Consider the following 19,607-nt stretch of genomic DNA (forward strand, 5'->3'; position numbering starts at 1 on the left):
CAATCCAGAAATAAAACCTAAATTGGATACAGTTACTTGTTTCATTTACCAATTGATCCTTCTTTATCTGTTGTTATGTATCTTTACTTCCCACATGGTAGTGGATCCTTTCGGATAAAATTGAGTTTTTTGTGCAGCATGCGTCCTTCTTATACATCATATAACAGGGCTATAGTTAACTGCGCCACAGTAAGAATCACTCCACAAAAGCACATCAGCGGATAACAAAAGAATGTTGTTGGACTTGAGGAACCAGCAAATAATCCATCTGTCTACTTTATAGTTATATTTTCATTTACTATATAAGGGTAACCCTTCACTAGGCAGGGCTTTAAAAAATTGAGTGAAACTCTTAAAAGTTCCTCTCCAAGGAAATCTTTAGTAAAAGGTGAAAGATTTATTCGGCTTGAAGAGCAACTAGAGTATATGTTTCATGGCTGCCGTCTGTGTTGCCAGGAAACACCGTTCTACAGACTTTCAGAGTGATTTAGTTTACTAAGTTCATCTTAGAAACCCTTTAAAATACAAACAATTTATAATAATTGTTGTAGTCCAGTACATTGATAAAACACTTGGGCCCTCATTCTGACCTTGGCGGGCGGCGGAGGCCGCCCGCCAAAGTCCCGCCGTCAGATTACCGTTCCGCGGTCGAAAGACCGCGGCGGTAATTCTGACTTTCCCGCTGGGCTGGCGGGCGGTCGCCTTCAGACCGCCCGCCAGCCCAGCGGGAAAGAGGCTTCCACGATGAAGCCGGCTCGGAATCGAGCCGGCGGAGTGGAAGCTGTGCGACGGGTGCAGTTGCACCCGTCGCGTATTTCACTGTCTGCGCAGCAGACAGTGAAATACATGTAGGGGCCCTCTTACGGGGGCCCCTGCAATGCCCATGCCAGTGGCATGGGCACTGCAGGGGCCCCCAGGGGCCCCGCGACCCCCCCTACCGCCATCCGGATCCCGGCGGTCCGACCGCCGGGATCTGGATGGCGGTAGGGGGGGTCGGAATCCCCGCGGCGGTGCAGCAAGCTGCGCCGCCGCGGAGGATTCAATGGGGCGGCGGTACACTGGCGGGACCCCGCCAGTGGTGCCGGTCCGACCGCGGCGTCGGAATCCCCATTGGAGCACCGCCGGCCTGTCGGCGGTGCTCCCGCGGTCCTCCGCCCTGGCGGTCAAAGACCGCCAGGGTCAGAATGACCACCTTGTTGCCACAAAAAGAAACAACAGGAGGACTCAGAAGTGCCATGGAATTATGGGTATGTAAATTCAGTCGTAGGTCACGTGACAGAAATGGCTGCACCACAATAGTTTGCCTGCTCAAGTCGTAGTGTCAGCTCCTTTAACTCTCCATATTTTGAATTGTGCCTCACATGGGTTTTTGTGAAGACCAGTGGCACCCAAGAAGAGGATTTTATATGCCTACGTCAAGGCCTGCTCACTGGCTCGTGCTATGAGCCACTGTGTTTTGTACTTGAAGCCTATAAGGCTGCATCAGCTGCTGTACTAAAACAAGTATTGGCAAAGCGGAATGAGTTAGAGCTATTAGCGGTGTAAATCCCTTACTGGGCTTTTCTTTCTACGTAAATTGAAAATGAAAAGTAAATGAGTTGGTATAAGTGGGCGGATTCAAAGCACCACGGCTGCCATGAGCATGAGTGCGAAGGAGAGATACAAAAGGAAAAAGAAGTATGCTCGCCATCAAATATATCAGCAAAAGTGCAAATTATCCATGTAATAGGGTCGATGGTCAAGGCGGTAGCAAAACTGTCCCAAGGAGAGACAAAAATAAAGCATTTATCAATGATAACAAAGGATTTTTGAAAGGCAAGCCCATAAACGAGTGATGGTGAAGGGCGTGCGGTGGGGCGTGGTTAAAAACCCACAGATAGATTACAATAGTCTAGAGTGCTTGCGCGCTTGACCTAAAAAGGGAACAGAGGGGGAAGACTAGCCAGTGCTAAAGGTTCATAGTCTGTGGAAACCAAAAAAAATAGTCACATTTACCATACGATACAAGAAAAGAAAAACTGAAGGCAATGGAGTGCAAAAATGATCAGGATACCATCATCTTCCCAACAGTTGGAGGAACAGAGCAGGAACGACAAGTGACTCATCAATACTGAATGAACCAGGGGCCACCTTCTCAGATGAAGCGCAGTATATATAGAGCTCACAGACTACAGTCTAAGAGAAAGGCAAAAGTAGATCTGTTAAAGTAAAGTCTAGCTCAGAAGGAGGCTAACAGGAAAGGTGAGTGCAGTTTAAAGGCTTCCTGAAAATGCATTGAAATGAAAGCAGTGCAGGTCTGTTGCTGTCCTTCTGAAGCAACCCCTGGAAGGGGCGTGTGAGCAGAAGGCAGGCACGACCCTGCCTTCCTTCACTACGCTGAGAGAGTCTACGCTTAGGAAAAAACCTACACAGAAAAAAAGGTAGGTGGAAGGGCTAGCAGGGACACAATTGGGGGCCCTAAAACCATAGGATTGAGTGCTGGTAGGGAGGAAAACAACTGAATAAAAGAAAAAACGAATGATAAAATTGACTATGAGATTAAGAGTCCCTGTGGCCACTTGGGAGGTGGACATAGGGGAAAAATTAAGGCTGGATGTACGAAGCATTTTACTGGTTGGGCCGTTTGCAACCGGTAAAATGCTTTTTGGCATGTACAAAAGGCAAAATGTAACTCGATACCTTATTACTGAGTCACATTTTGCTTTCGCAATTCAGCATTAGGTAGCAGCATGTTAAGGGCATCCCTTCCTAATGGCGACTCACAGTGGAAGGTGTAAATGTTTTGCGACTGGAATGCGAGTCGCAAAATATTCACAGTTTACCACCAATTTCAATTTGGTGGCAAGCCATTTGAAAACAGAAAGGGGTCCCCAAGTGACCCCTTCCCCTTTGTGAATGATGGTGCCAACATTTTTTAAGTCCAGGCAGTGGTCCCACAGACAACTGCCTACTCTTAAAAAATGAAACCAAAACTTTTCATTTTTTTGTTTCAAATACATCCTGTTTTCCTTTAAGGCAAACATGATGTATTTTTTTTAAAAACTGCTTTATGTAAAATGCAGTCACAGACATGGTGGTCTGCTGACCCCAGCAGGCCACCATCCCTGTGAGTGACGGTCATTCCCAATGGGTCGCAAATTGTGACCTGCCTCATAAATATTAATGAGGCTGGTCCCTTGCAAGCCATTTGGGAATTGCAAACAGTGTCTCAGACACTGCTGTACGTCAGAGTTTGCAGGCTAAAAGTCGCAAATTGTGAATTGCAACGGGTCGTACATGTGGCCCTTAGAAAGAAGCCCTTTCTTTGACTGTCAGATGCATCAAAAGTAACAAAACAGGTCAACTGTGACATGTAGAAAATCACAACATAAGACCGCTCAGCACATAAATGTAAACTGCAAAAGATAACACAAATGTTTACAAAATAAGTACATTTGTTTAGCCCACTATTTGGTAACGCCGGTATTTACAGTCACTGTATAGTGTGGTTCACAGTCATTCAAAAGTTGAGAATCTTTCCACATCATCTCTGGTCTCAATGTCTTATGTTTAGATTTATAAAGACAGCAATGCAAGTTCTTATCCTTTCAAGCCTATTACTGCTGAATTATGGCAATCTGCTTTCGTTCATTCATAGTCCCTTTTGCAGGTCACCAACATGTAGGTTTGGAACAATGTGATACAAAACCTGCCACTTAATTACCACTTAGTATTCCATCAATGGTGCATTCAGAGTACAATTTTGGAACCTGCTTTTGTGATGCAGGATTCTAGATTTTACTTTCTGTGTGGGTCGACCATATAAATGTTGGCACAGAGACACCAAACTTAGGGTGTTGCCGTTATAGTGACTTTGTATGTTATAAAAACTTCTGCATGCTGAAATATTCTCATATCAAACATATTTTGCTGCAAATACACATAAAATAGCCTACAGGAGGTATTAAAGCTCAGTGTTCATTAATGGTGCATGTTTCCATAGTCAGTTCAGGATGTGCTGTTACAATGCAGTGATCAATACTGATTTGCATAAAGCAGGCCTATGTCATAGAGTGGGAGGGACATGACTTGGTGCCAATGGGCTAAGAAGCGGGATCTGGCGCTCCAGGATGAATTCCACCATCTGGGGGCATCCTGTGCTAATTCACCCTGAATCAACCTAGTGGAATGTGCAGGCTGGTTTCCTCACCCAGACTGGAGCCACAGTGGGGTCCCTGGCGCCATTATTAAATGTCCCCGGGTCGCCCCATGACTGTGAGCAGCCATGCAACAAAATGGCAGCACGGGCTAAGAAGATGGCACTGCCTCACATCGCAGACTCTCCGGACGGCTGTAGAAGGAGTCAGGTGGTGATACACTATCGGAGGGCATGGCGGCGTTGGTGTTTGCAGAGGCGGCTGATTCCTGAAGTGAAGCGGGCCCCAATACTGAAAGACTGTGTGCGTCTGGGAGGGCCACGGCTCCGGGAAGGTCGAGTGTGACAGCGACATGGGGGTGCATCTTTGTGAACAGAAGAGGTGAGGCGCACCCGTCGCTGCTGAGTGCGCACCATGGAATGAAGCCAGGAGAGTAGTGCCCTCGAAACTCAGCCAACACAAAAACACTGTCATGGAAGCCGCCGGTACTGGGGCACTCGGGGGAATATGATCACACTGGCAAGTAGGTCAACTGCAGGACATTGTTCAGGCCCACATCTGTGACACCCTCCGGCCCACCTCAGCGGCGACGTCTTGAGGCCCCACGCTGAGTACTATCAGACGATTCTTGCTGCTTGATGCACCTGCAGCAACCACCTAGGGCCTGAGCCCGCTATACAAATAGTGTCAGGAAGTGCTTACCAACTGTGGGCAGCGATGCAGATTTACTGGGGCCTGTTATTGCCAGCAGTGATGCAAGTCTGGGCAGGAGCTGACTCCAGGTGCCCCAGTGAGACCTGGAATGATGGGGAAACAATCCCCGTGGGACATTTCAGGCTACCCACAGCCAGTGACAGTGTTGCCTTCAACTGTTCCATGACCGGTACCCCTGTACCTTTTTGGCACAGGGGTGGATTGGGCGTAGACTGCTCCCCTTTATAGCCTTTATACACAGCCCGGGAAACGGGCCATCTCCCTGCCTCCACTAGCAAGGCTTTGGTCATCCCACTTTTGAAGCCGGGCTGTCCTCCATAAGATGTTTGGGCATGTCACCTTTTATCCATGCTGAACATGGATTATAAAATTCTTAGCTGTATCCTGGCAACTTGCCACCGGCCCTGATTAATCCATGCAGACTAAGTTGGCTTTATCCTGGGTTTAATATGGTGACCAACATCCAAAGACTTCTGACGGTCCTCAGGGCAGAAGGCCCGCCATCTACAGAGGGGTGATTGTCACAATAAACACTGAAAAAGCTTTTGATAACTGCAGTGGTACTTTCTTTATAAGTCAATGTTAAAGATGGGCCTTGGACGAGGATTTGTTCGACGGACTGAGCTGATGTATTCAGCTCCTACAACCAGGGTTTGCATGGGAATATGTATCTCCAACTCCTGTGTTGTGGAACTGGGGACCAGACAGGGGTGCCCCCCCCCCCCTTAATTTGAAAGAGCTGTTGAACCCAGTGCTTAATTTGTAAATAGAAAGGTGCCAGTGCCCAAAGCCCTCCTCTTAAACATGCGGCTGCCGCATTTAAATGTGCGGGCACGGAGTACTGAGGCAGAGTAATCATGAAGCCATCTCGGGCCTCTTCAATCCATTTAAAGCCACTCCCTGCCCTTCAGCTCACTCTGGCAGCTTTCTGCGTTCTGTCTTTGTGACACTTTTTCATTTTTCTCTTCCTCCGTCTTTCCCATATGTGTCGTTTTCTCGTAGCAAATGTTTGAGGCAAAAGTATAAGCGCCGGCCCTCAAAAAGAAGTGCCGGTGCTCAGCACCGGAAACAACAAGCACAAATTAAGCACTGGTTGAACCGTTTGCTGGCAGTGCTCGTTCTGACTCGTCGATTAGAGGCCTGAAAGTCAGGGGTAGGATGCACCACATAGCCCTCTATGCAGATGACATGCTCCTGCGGGGTTTGAGTGAAGACCTGCCAGGAGCAATAGCACTAGCAGAGCGCTTTGGAGGCATTTCGGGCCTCTACATCAACTGACAGAAGTTTCGACTATTTCGACTATGTCGCACTATGTCTTAGCCCCCAAACTTGCATAGCATTGCCTGGAAAAGGGATATCTTGAAATACCTTGGGGTCAGAATCTACCACAATCCCTGTGACTTACTGGAGGGAGATAATGGTGCACCCTTAGGGGACTCAATGGCAGTTTGGACTTCTGGAATACCCTGCCTCTATCTGTGGCAGGGAGGTTAGTGATAGCTAAACTGATAGTGCGCTCCCGGCTATCGTATGTTTTTTCCATGCTACTTATTATTGTTCCCTGCCAGGTTTTTCAGTATTTGAACTCAATGTTGACTGAACTCATCTGGGAGGCAGGCAGACACAGGGTAGCTCTGACCAAACTACAATGGCCTACAACTGAAAGAGGGCTTGTGGCACTAGATTTCAAGATTTATTACCTGGCGGTGCATCTCTAGTAGCTCTACCAATGGATCGCCTTAGGGTTGATGGAACAACCCAGAGTCTTGCCGTGCTGTGTCAGATCCTTCTAAATCCCGGGCAACAGCTCTGGAAGGGTCCCATTGCCTTGCAGTTAGCTCGACACTGCTGCCAGTGCTCCCTGCAATGCACTTCGGTAGATAGGCCCTGCTTACTGGATCTTCCATTGGGAGGGCTGGAACAGCTGGCTGCAAGTGTGGCAATGAGGGTACTAGTGAATTGGTCCCATTATGGGGTTACCCGGGTGGGTGACCTATTGAGGGATTGGGAACCTATGGCATTTGATGACCTCTCAGACTCCTTTGAAATAACTGGGATCCAATTGCTCTTACATCTAGTGACAGTAGCATCACTACATAACCATTGGTGGACTGGCTTAACTGAGACTCCCCTCCAAGGGCTGCCAGGTCCTGTGCACCACAACGGGCCTTAACAGAGCAGTGACTGGTTTGTGTCAGGCTCTAAAGGCTGATGCTGTAGTGCCACTGAGGGACTTTTATGAGAAGTGGGAGACAAACATGGAGCTGCCAATTGCCAACCCTGAAAGGGATGCAATACTTAGCAACGTATACAGTGTCTCTAGGAACGCCAGACTTAAATTACTTAATTTTTACTTTTTACATAGAGCATATCTCACTCCTGTAAGATTGCACGGCTCGACCATGCAACAACAGCTGCTTGCCCAGGATGTGGGGAGCAGGCAGATGAAGTGCTTCACATGGTGTGATCTTGTCTTGAACTGGCATTTTTCTGGGAGGGGGTGGTTGCATGTATTAATGAGGTTACCCAAAGGACTGTTCCCCACACTCCCTTGGCATGCCTACAAGGGGGTTTTGCATCCCCACAAACATACGCTCACAACCAGATTTATAGACTTGGCCCTCATTCTTGTGAAGCAGGAGATTACCATGCACTGGAAAGCTCCACAGGGCCCAACACTGACTAAATAGAGAGAAGATCTCCTTAGAAGGGCAGGTTATGGAAGTGCAGTGCTGTTCCAAGAAGCTCGAAGAGGACGTGGGTCACTAGATAAGGCCAAGGCTTGGGATCACCTGGTAGATTGCCTCAAGGAACCTTACCCATATGCCCCTGAGTGTTCCCCTTCACCCACTTGTGAGTCTGGAGGTGAGGTAGAATAAACGATCTTACTTTCTCTATGTTGTGGAAGGTGAAGTGCCCTGTTGATGCAGTGATATATGCTATAGTGGAACACTTGGAGTGGGGTATGCTGAGGCCCTTGTGCAGGGCTGGGGAATGTGTTAGATGGGAACAGGAGTGAGGGGAGTTCTTGTTTCGAGTGGGGAGGGCTGTACTGATATATGAATGGCATATCTTGGGTTGCAATTCCTTACTGTGTTTCTAGCGATTGTTTCGATGGTGAAGTATGTGCCACGTGCACCTACAAGCTGTAATGCCTTCCAGCCCTTCTAGGAGCTGACTGCTGTGTTTGAAAATTTAATAAAAGTTTGTTTTAAACAAATAAAGTGGTGCAGTGAGCAAACAATAATGAGTTGCATTGCTACACAGAGCAACTACCAGGGGCTTAGGCTATTTGCAAGCATTACCCCCAACTTCTTTGGTTCGTCGGTTGTAATACCCTAAGGTGGTCATTCCAACCTCGGCGGTCTTTTTTTCAGACCGCCGAGGCCGGGGGAGACAGAATACCGCCATTGCCGGCGGTATTCATGCCTCCCTATTCTGACATTTCTGCTGGGCCAGCGGAAATGGCACATCAACATTGCCGCCGGCTCGTAATAGAGCCGGCGGCAATGTTGATGTGCAGCGGGTGCAGTAGCACCCGTCGCGCATTTCACTGCCCGAAATTCGGGCAGTGAAATGCGCGATGGGGCTATGCCTGGGGGCCCCTGCACTGCCCATGCCAAGTGCATGGGCAGTGTAGGGGCACCCCCAGTCCCCTTACCGCCAGCCTTTCAATGGCGGTGTTTACCGCCATGGACAGGCTGGCGGTCGGGGACTCATAATCCCCAGGGCAGCGGTGCTTGCACCGCTGCCCTGAGGATTATGCCCGCCAGGCGGAAGCCTGGCGGGAAAGTGGAGGGGAAGGCGGTCTGACCGTGGCTTTTCCGCCACGGTCAGAATTGCTGGTGGAACACCGCCAGCCTGTTGGCGGTGTTACCGCCAACATACCGCCAGCCGCCAGGGTGGGAATGACCCCCTAAGTGCCAAAGGGTAAGCCCATCTATAGGCCCTGTGCTCAGTGTGCCACAGGATCAATGCTATACCTCACCGATGAGCCTATTAAGGCAGAAATGGGTTTGGGGTGAATGGTTATCTTCTGAAAAGGACCTTGCATGGGAGTTCAGGGTGGATTCATGAGGAGCAGGGTCAGTACTTATATGACTAATGCGGGCCTTATTCACATTAGCACAGTGGATGAAAAACAATGGGTTGGACTGCTACCCAGAACAATTCCCAGAAGTTTATACTATTTGTAAGATGTCCTCCGATCACCTTATGAGTGTTTGATGTAGCCCCATCTGTGGCAAAGTTATTCCCAGACGTGTGTCCCTTGCTTGCTGTACCAGATGATCCAAGCTATACCTCACTGCTTAAGCCTAACCGGGGCAAAGCCATTCTGGGATTGCTTGTGTTATCTTTGGAAAGGGGGACATGGCTGGATGTTCAGGATGGTCTGTTCCCATGAGAAGCAGGGCTAGTACTGTTTGCATAATGTGGGCCTCTGTCAAGTGTGATGCCATGAATGAAAATCGAATGGCAGTCTTCCAACCCATAGATACTACCCAGTGAGATTGCCAGTGGTATAGGCTATTTACAAGCTTTCCTTCCCTCAATGTTTGTGTGTTTAATGAATAGTCTAATGGCCCTGTGTTTTCACCTTATGATCCTTGATATATATTCTTTTTTTTAGGCAAACAGGGGCTTTATGTTATACTTTTAAAGGGATAGTATTCACAACTCCCAGTAGGATTTCTATTTGCCATAGGATGGCTGCTATAATTCCAATAGGTAAAGATATCCAACATGATCCGAAAGTCCCTACACTGTGCTGTTCCTGAGTCCAAAGTAACGTTTTGTGATAAATAGATATTTTATGTTTGGATATGTCCAAAACCTTTTGCAGCTCTGCATTAATGAGTAGCTGCAGGGTTCAAACTAAGTCGGTGCTCAGTACCTCTATGACTTCCCTTGGGATTGCAGAGCTGGATCTGTGCCCACACTGATCACTCCTGCTGGATAACCAGAAAACCAAGATTGTCTAGTAGAATGGTGTTTACTACCTGCAATGTGCCTTTAGATATACTTTATTCTACTCTACACCAATTAGCTGACCTCTGGGGCCAAACGTCTATTTGGCTATGCCTAAGAAGATCAACATGAAGTGGATGCTATTGTAGAGGATATTCGGAGGAGAGGCATACGTGCGTAAAAGGGGACTAGTGAGAGAGAGGGAAGAGAAAGAGTGAGAAATAGGGAGAAGCCTGAAAGAATAGACTCTATTAAAAAAAGAGACGGCTAGGGAGGGAAATACAAAAATAGAGTAACAAACAGAAGAAACAGGCAGTAGAATGACGTTTATGGGAGAAAGAAAGGGAGAGAAAATGAAACATGGAAGGGAGAACAGAAAAGAGATGAAAGGGGAAAAAGACAGATGCAGATGAAAAAAGTAGTGAAGCAAACGGGAAATAGTGACAGTGGAGATAGAATTATGATATAGAGTATGAGAGAGGGAGAACGGGAGATATGTGGAGAAAGGGTGATAGATTTTAAGTTGGAATTATAGATGATTATGTTTTGGCTAGTTCTCCCAGTCCCATGTGCTTCCATATTTCACGACTTTGGCCCTCATTCTGACCTTGGCGGACGGCGGAGGCCGTCCGCCAAGGTACCGCCGCCAAATGACCGCACCGCGGTCAGAAGACCGCGGCGGCCATTCAGACATTTCCTCTGGGCCGGCGGGCGCTCTCCAAAAGAGCGCCCGCCGGCCCAGAGGAAATGCCCCTGCAACGAGGACGCCGGCTCAGAATTGAGCCCGCGTAGTTGCAGGGGTGCGACGGGTGCAGTTGCACCCGTCGCGTATTTCAGTGTCTGCAAGGCAGACATTGAAATACTTTGCGGGGCCCTCTTACGGGGGCCCCTGAGGTGCCCATGCCATTGGGGCCCCGCGGCACCCCCTACCGCCATCCTGTTCATGGCGGGTTTCCCGCCATGAACAGGATGGCGGTAGGGGTTGTCTGAATCCCTATGGCGGCGGAGCGCGCTCCGCCGCCATGGAGGATTCCCCCGAGCAGCGGAAAGTCGGCGGGAGACCGCCGACTTTCCGCTTCTGACCGCGGCTGAACTGCCGCGGCCAGAATGCTTGTGGGAGCACCGCCAGCCTGTTGGCGGTGCTCCCGTGGTCGGTGGCCCTGGCGGCCACCGGCCGCCAGGGTCAGAATGACCCCCTTTGTACTTGTGCTTTTTACAAAATATCTTTATTCAATGACCCAATAATTACTCTGCACAGTGGCCCACAAAGTCTTATTGAAATCTGCCAATGCTACTTTTCCAAAATTGCTTTTCTGGCAAATATCTTAACAGTGCTGCTCCACCCCCTTTGTTTTTATACACTCTGTGAAAAGTGCTGATACTCTTTCTTTCAGTGTATGCCAGTCGTGTAGAATTTCTGGTCACTGAAAATTACAGCCTACATGTTGGGAAATGTGAGTTCTATTATGCAGGTGATTTAGGTTTCAATTGCACAATTAAAGTTGAAAGCCTCTTAATCTGCTTCATATCATTGAAGGCTGACCTTTATTTGCACATCTGGTAACACCAAAAAATCCTCCTGCAAAAAAATACTCTCCACACTTAGTACTTGTGGCAGGCTTCCATGCTTTCTACTTTTACCACGTAGAAGAGTGAATGCTTGTCCAGTAATATTATCTACCTAGATGATGCCACCATGAAGAGTCTATGCAAGGAATCTGTTACACTTGTGAACAGGAGGAAAATATTTGCAATTGTAGACAGTAGAGTCCTCTACAGGAGGCAAATGAGAGTCACCACTCAAGCAGAATCACACAGCATGGTCCTAGATGTAAACTATTAATTTGCCACTCGCTGGCAAAGGTTTAGGAGCAGAGATGCTGCCTGACCAGGAACAGCACCTGTGACTGGAGATGAAACTAGTGTTCTCAGCAAATTGTTCCATCCAAGACTCCCTCAGTCATCTAACCCCCCTAACATGGATATCCTCCATACTGCAGACTCCAACTGTTGGAAATTAGATTGTTGGTTGACTGGGGTGTAAACCTTAGTCAGACAGCAACCACTATCCTAGTCAGGGTAAATGTCAGGCAAACCCTAATTTAACCTTTGCTCACCCTCTGCTAGCTTGGCACAGAGCAATCAGGCTCAACTTAGAGGCAGTGTGTAAAGTATTTATGCAACACTTCAAACAGTAAAACAGTGGAAACGCCACACAAAAAGATTACCAATAAAACTCAATTTGATTATTAAAATAAGACCAATGAATTTTTAAATAATGAACTGCAACATAGTGCCTAAAAGCATAAAGCTCCAACAACAGCTATCTGATCACGCTGGACTGGTTGAACGTCAAAAGTTCAAGCCGACTGCGATGGAACTCTGGTCAGATACAGTCCCAGATTAGACCAGGTGAAGTTTTAGCTTCTCAAGAATTGTGCTAAGAGTTGATTTCGCGAGGAAGAAGTTCGCCGGGAGGAAGGAGAACATCGCTGGCAATGGTCGGCAGGCCGCTTAGTTCTACTTGGCATTGCAGACAGACAGGCTGGAGCCTCGCAGCCATGAGTGGTGATACTTGCTGTGCAAAAACACAAAATTGTGGCTGCTCATGCTGGATTTCCGGAGCAAACTGGCCTGTTCATGTTCGCAAAGAGCCCAAAAGCTTGACCTAAAGCGCAAATAAACACTTCCAAGGGCCCAGGACCTGAAAAGTTCCTCTTGAGGGTCAGAAGCTCATTGAAGATGGGTCTAGGAGCTGTGGGGAGCATGTTATGCCCCTGAGGCTCAGATCAGGAGGCCAGCAGACTAGCCTTTTGAGTCACTGTTTTGCTTTCCTTATCTTATGACCAAGCTTACAAAACTTCTCTGGAATGCACTTCTTAGTTTAAAGAAGACTTTTATTATTATTACTTCACCACGAGGTTCCTGAGAGACGAGATTAGTAGGTTGGAAGCACACATTTAAAAGTAGTCGCAGCAATGAAAGAAAAATATATTAATGTACTTCTCAATTGCAATGTACACAGCAAATGCATGTGATTATATTATAGCATAACTTCAAAGCAAAGAATAAAAGTCAAAATTTCATCACCGTAGGGCCTATCACTGCTTGTCATCTTTCTCATGCCAGCAAGTTGATGACTCCTGTTCAACTGCGAGAAAGAGATTTTCCACCCAAACTGGAGGTCAGGCAGCTGACGTCCGCTCCTAACTGAAGTCCTGAAAAATTCCCCTCACTGCTGCCCAGGGACACCGTTAAAAAGCCTGCTAACAGGCCCCTTAGTCTAAACATGCTGGCTTAGTGGGGTAACCAAACAAGAGTTTGGAGAGTGGCCAAGTCTCCAAACTTTGCTCGTTCCCAGGCTGGATTGAGAGGTAAACACAACACAGCTTGGTCTATCATGTGGAAAAACACAGCTCATCTGCGATGTCTCAACTGCAATGTTGAACTCCACGATAAAGCCAATAGGCAACTAAACTGAATACAAAATGTAATGTCTAATGCCATGTTAAAGCCAATAGGCAGCTAAACTGAATACAACATGTGATGTCTAATGCTGTGTTAAAGCCAATAGGCAGCTAAACTGAATACAACATGTAATGTGCTACCGGTGAACATTGAACAACTAATATGTGCAGTGGTGAAACACAAAGTCATTGGTCAAACACAATTAATGGCATAACAGTCACTCTTGGGTCCTGGGTTCAAGATGGTTTGCAGGTCCCATTCTTCCTCTCCTGGCAAGAGGGAAGCTGGTCAGCACAACAAGGCAGCATCTACTTCAGAGTGGCAGTCTAGCAGAGTGACAGTCCTTTCAGCAGCACAGCAGCCCTTTTTCCTGCTAGAGAATTCACAGGTCCAGAAGTGTACTGAAGTGGTGGTGTCAGAGGTCCAATACTTATACCTAGTTTAGTCTTTGAAGTGAAGGAGACTTCACAGAGGTCCTGCACTCCCTGTCCTGGCTCCAGACTCTCTACTGGGTTTATGCATACCTTTGTGTGGGGACAGGATACAGTCTATTCAGGTGTAAGCAAGGCTGTGCCCAGCTCCTTCCTTCCATCCTCTGAGAATCGCCCATCAAGTCACACCTAAGCTCCCATTGTGTGAGCCCGTCTATGGGGGATTGCATAAAGCCCAGCTGTCACTCACTTTAGACATGTGATCAGGCAGGCAGCAGGCACCAAGTGGCTAAAGTAAGAAAATGCCAACTATCTAAAAGTGACAGTTTCAGAATTGCAATTTAAAATCCAACTTCAGTATAGGTTTGAATTTTAAATGTGATTCCAGAGACACCCAACTTGGAAAGTCTATCTCTTCACAACTGGGACTTACACTTATAAAATGTAATGAGGCAATCCCAATGTTATCCAATGGGAGAGATAGGCCTTGCAGTAATGAAAATGGCATTTGGAGTTCCTCACTACCAGAACATGCAAAACGAAAAAATACATATCGTACTTTAAAAAAAATACATTGCACCCTCCCCTCTGCGCTGTCCAGGGCCAACCATTGGGTGACTTAAACATATTAAAAAGGATGGGTTAGGCCTGACAAAAGGTGTATTTTGCCAAATCGACATGGCAGTGTAAAACTGCACACACAGGCTCATGGTCAGAGGGCTGTTTAAATGGGTGGCACAATCAGTGCTGCCTGTCCACAAGTAACATCTAATTTATGGGAAGTGGGCACATGCAGTGCACTTTACTAGGGACTAAAATAAATGTGCACATTGGAGATAAGCTACTGTTACCATGTTTGAAGGAGAGAGCACTATCTCTTTAGCACTGGTGTGTAAGTACACCGAGTCCTAAAGACAACAATAGCGAATTCAGCAAAAATAGGAAGAGAAACACAAAAGTTGGGGAGGACCCTGCAGAAAGTGCCATTTTCCAACATGACCGCCTTCAAGCCTAAAGCCAGGATAGACTAATGAATACCTTTATTGGCTTCCCTGATTAGGCAATAGAACATGGCCAATGGCCCTGTACTGCAGGGGCACTTGTCAGTTCTACGACTCTCTGAACCAAGTTGGACCCTCTGTCTTCACTCTCATGAGCCACTGAACTGACCCAGAGGGAACCCTTTTTCTCACCTATGGATGGATCCCATCTGTGTAGCACCTAAGCTTAACTTGCTCACAGGTGTATGCCAGTAGACATACAGTACCACCATGGCCAACAAAGTGAAGTGGTCCATTTCACCCCTTGAATTTGATGTCTATCCCTAACCCAAGGAACTCTCTGTCCATAAGGTCAACATTACAGAGGCCACTGACGCCTGTCAGTGTCAGGAGCCAGGCCCCAAACCATCCACTGCCAGGGGGAGGCCGTAAGTCAGGACATTGGGTAAGCTTCTCTCCTAGTCATGGCGCTGGAAGGTATTCCCTATGAGCTCCTGAAGGTTTCTTAGAGTGCGGGAGTAGATCTGGATGTTTTGCGCCCTACTTCCCTTCGATCCCTCACCAATTCAGGGGTGGTATCCTGACACTGGACAGTAAACCCAAAGATCCGTACCCTTAGGCTAAACAGGAGATAGGGGTAAGTCCTCCCTCACCCTGTCCCTCCATCTGGGTTACCATACCCTCCGTTTGGGATTGGTACCCCCAGAAAATAGAACTGGAAGGGTGCCTATGGTGGCTGCCCCCCAGCTCCCCTGACACTGTAGTGCTCCCACCAGTGGGTGGTTTATTGGTACAGAGCAGGTACCCCTGCCAGTGCCCCCTTTTGGTGCATTCCAAGCTCTGGGACTCAAAATAGGACACTCTGGACCTTCACCAACCAAAACCTCCCCTCTTTGACTTAGAAGGGACATGGGAACCCTTTCCCACCTCCCCGTACTGGGACCTGTCTGGGTGTACCTCCCCCTCACTTTGATGTAGGAACCAGACCCACCCACCTTAAGATTACTCCTCAATGCATTCTCTGACACTCTGATACTCACCCAAAGGTCTGCATCTTTTGCAAGCTTGCTGGGGTCAGTGAGCCTGCAATCAATCAGGTGTTCGAGTAGCTCTGAAGAACAGTGACTGAACATTTTCTCTCTCGCAATCAAATTGTACATCCCCTCATAAGTGTTGATCTTACTACCCTTCACCCAACCATCCAATGCCCTGCAATAGTAACCACAAAATCCCCTAAGGACTGGTGAGACAGTTTTGACTGTCCTTGAATCTCGTCATGCACTCTTTTGGGGTGAATCCATATTTCATGACAATGGTTTCTTTAATGGTGAGATACCTCAACCTGTCCCCCTTCTCTAGAGCCAGTTTGACCTCTCTACCTTCATCAAGAATATCCCTCCAAAGGCCAGCTCCCCAATCTTCCTCAGGAATCCTGTGCACCTTTAGAGCTACTTCATATATCTCAAACCACCTGTCTATTTTGTCCCCCTTCTTAAAGTCAGGAAACTAGTCTCTGGCTATGTGGACCCTTCTTTTAGCACTGGACACTGCAGTTTTGCTGCCACCATTTGTGCTAGACTCTAACAGCTGTTCAGCTTTCAAGTCCAGCTCTTTAAGACTCTGTTCATGAGCTAACAGGTATTTTCTCTTCTCCATCTCAAGTTTGCCCACCTGCAGCCTAAACTCCCTATCAACTTCCCAGTTTGCCAGTTCCCCTAGTGACATAGATTGGGAGACCACAATGCTTTCTGCTCTGGGAGGGTTCTTTAATTCTTGAGTTAAAACATTCCTTCCCCTCTGTGCTGCATCTCAGGACCTGTTTTAAGTCCTCTACTAGCTCCTCCACAGCATCTTCCTTATCCTTGTCCTCTATTGATGCTACCAACAGGTGAACTTCCCCTACAACCTGTAGAGCTGTCTGAAGCCCCAACTTGCTGGTGCCTTTCTTGGTTGGAAATTCTCATTCCTTACAATGTAGCACTCCAGTTTAGTGAGCTCAAATTTAATTTGTGCAGGTATGGTTACAGGTAGTCCAGTAGAATGGGAGGAAATTTGAAAAAAAGCTAAAAAGTAAATAATAGTGGAATTTGAAATTCAGATTGATCTTAAATGTGGAATGGTAGTGTAAACCAAGTCATTGTGTGGCACTGCACAATCATATATCCTTATTTCACTGCTGGCAACAATGTTTGAAATCGGGTTGTTGGTTGACTGGGGTGTAAACCTTAGTCAAACAGCAACCACAATCCTAGTCAGGGTAAGTGTAAGGCAAACCCTAAAGTAACCTTTGCTCACCTCCTTGCAGCTTGGCACAGCACAATCAGGCTCAACTTAGAGGCAGTGTGTAAACTATTTGTGCAACACTTCCAACAGTAAAACAGTGGTAACACAGTACAAAAAGATTCCACACCAGGTTAGACAAATAGAGCAAAATGTAATAAATAAAACTAAACCAAAACGACAAAAATCCAATCAGTAGAACCGGAAATAATAATTTTTAAACAATAAACTGCAATATAGAGCAATATAGCGCCTAAAAGCATAACGCACCAACCCTGGCAAGCTGATCTTGCTGGACTGGGTGAAAGTCAAAACTTCAAGCCGAATACAATGGAATGTGGATTGAATACAGTCCCAGATAAGTCTGCTAAAGTTCTACCCTCTCAAGAATTGTGCCAAGAGTCCCATTCGTCGGGTAGAAGTTCTCTGGGAGCAAGGAAAGCATCGCTGGAGGTGGTCAGCGTGGCATGAAGAGCTGGCCAGACACTACAGATGGAGGGGCTGAAGTATTGCGGTTATGAGCACCAATACTTGCTGTGCGAAGAGACAAACTTACAACTGCTTGTGCTGGATTTCTGGGTGAGTGACGAGATTCTGGACAAACGGCTGTTTGTGTTCTTGAGGAGCCGAAAAGCTTGACTTAAAGAGCAGAAAGACCACTTCTAATGTCCCAGGGAGGCGCTTACTTGGGGTCAGGAGCTTGTTGAAGACAGGTCCTGGAGGTGGGAAGGGGGCTGTTAATTCCCTGAGTCTTAGATCAGGAGGGCAGCATAGTAGCCCTTTGAGCCACACTGGGGTCCTGGGATGAAGATGGGTTCCGGGTCCCATTCTTCCTCCGCAGGTGAAAGGGCAGCAGGTCAGTACAACAAGACAGTAGCTCCTTCAGAGTGCAGTCCAGAAGAGTGGCTGTCCTTGGAGCAGCACAGCAGTCCTTCTTCCTGGCAGAGTATCCACAGGCCCATCAAGTCACACCTAAACGCCCATTGTGTGCAGCTGTCTAGGGGGTATACACAAAGCCCAGCTGTCTTTACCCACCCCAGACAAGTGAGCAGAGACCAGCAGCAGGCACCAAATGGCTAATGTAAGAAACTTCCAGCTTTCTAAAAGTGGTATTTCCAGACTTGCAATTTACAATCCAACTTCACCATATCTTTGAATTTAAAATTGTGATTCCAGTGACACCAAACTTGGAAAGTATTTCTCTTCACAATTGAGAATTACACTTATAGAATGTAATAAGGTAATCCTAATATTATCCTATGGTAGAGATAGGTCTTGCAGTAGTGAAAACAACTTTGGGAGTTTTTCACTACCAGGACATGCAAAACAAACAAACACATGTCCTACTTTTTAAATACACTGCACCGTGCCCTCAAGGTCTACACTGGGGGTGACTTATAAGTATTAAAAAGGAAGGTTTGGGCCTGGAAAAAGGTTTATTTTGCCAGGTCCACATGGCAGTCTAAAACTGCACACACAGGCTCAGCAGTGGCAGGTCTGAGACATGGTTAGAGGGCTATTTAAGTTGGCAGCACAATCAGTGCTGCAGGCCCACAAATAGCATTTCATTTACAGGCCCTGGGCACATGTAGCGCAATTTACTAGGTATTTCTAAGTAACGTGAATATAGCAACTGGGGATAAGCCAATGCTACCCTGTTTTAAGGAGAGATCATAAGCTCTTTAGCACTGGTCAAGAGTGGTAAAGTCCACAGAGTCTGGAAGGCAACAAAAATAAATTCAGCAAAAATCGGAAGAGGAACACAAAAAGTTTGTGGATGACCCTGCAGAAAGGACCATTTTCCACCACCTACCATGGCTACCTGCCTTACTGGTGGCTCTGTGAGGAAGGTCTCCTTTTGTGGCACACTTTCAGCACTACCTGCCTGCAACTGAGAGGGGAAGGTAAAGAAAGATCCATCCTCCCCTGCCTTGCAGCTGTGGTCCAGCTCTGAGAGACCTAAGGGAGGAAGCCTCTGTCCCTGGGCTTCACATTAGTGGACCATAGCTATGAGGCCCAGGGGAAGAGACCCCTCTGAGGGATGTAGCTAGCAAAACTGTAGCAAGTACACTGGCACCCTGGCCCTGCAGAGGTATGGACCCAATGCCCCCAAATTATTGCTGTATTTTACTGCCCAGGTGAATGAGGGGGGACACTTTACCTTTCTTGCACCAGAGACCACTGCACCCTTAATACTCCACTGGTTCCCATTTCCTGGGCCTCTCAGCCATGGTACCACACTTTGAGGCTTAGTGGGGGGGGGGGTCTCTTTCCTGGGCCTTGCCGCACAAGACAATGGCTATGCCAAAGGGATGAGACATCTTTAAGTGGAGTATCTGTCTTTAGTGATGCAGGTGCAGTAGCACCAGTGCCTAGGGATGTTAGGGGTCCACTAGTTCCAAATTATGGCTGTACTTTACAAGGCCTTAGCTGCGAGGTTCAGGTGATGAGGCCCCTTCCGGAGTTGGAGCTATCATTAGTGCAGCAGGTGCGGTGACAATAGAGCCCATGAGTGCTATGTGTCCAATTTACCCATATTATGGATGTATTTTACATTTGCCAGGGTACAGGAGAGAACGAGTGACTAATTTTATCTTGCTCTCATCAGG

At 47.3% G+C, this 19,607-nt stretch overlaps 1 non-coding gene across 1 annotated transcript; it reads right to left on the reverse strand.

The window, feature by feature from the left end:
- Nucleotides 1–310: 310 nt before the first annotated feature.
- LOC138266739 (U5 spliceosomal RNA) lies at nt 311–426 on the reverse strand. Its single transcript, XR_011199669.1, has one exon. It is a non-coding gene; the product is annotated as a U5 spliceosomal RNA (small nuclear RNA).
- Nucleotides 427–19,607: the final 19,181 nt, after the last annotated feature.

The sequence above is a fragment of the Pleurodeles waltl genome, chromosome 11 (assembly GCF_031143425.1).
Source record: "Pleurodeles waltl isolate 20211129_DDA chromosome 11, aPleWal1.hap1.20221129, whole genome shotgun sequence".
In the NCBI taxonomy this organism is placed as follows: Eukaryota; Metazoa; Chordata; class Amphibia; order Caudata; family Salamandridae; genus Pleurodeles; species Pleurodeles waltl.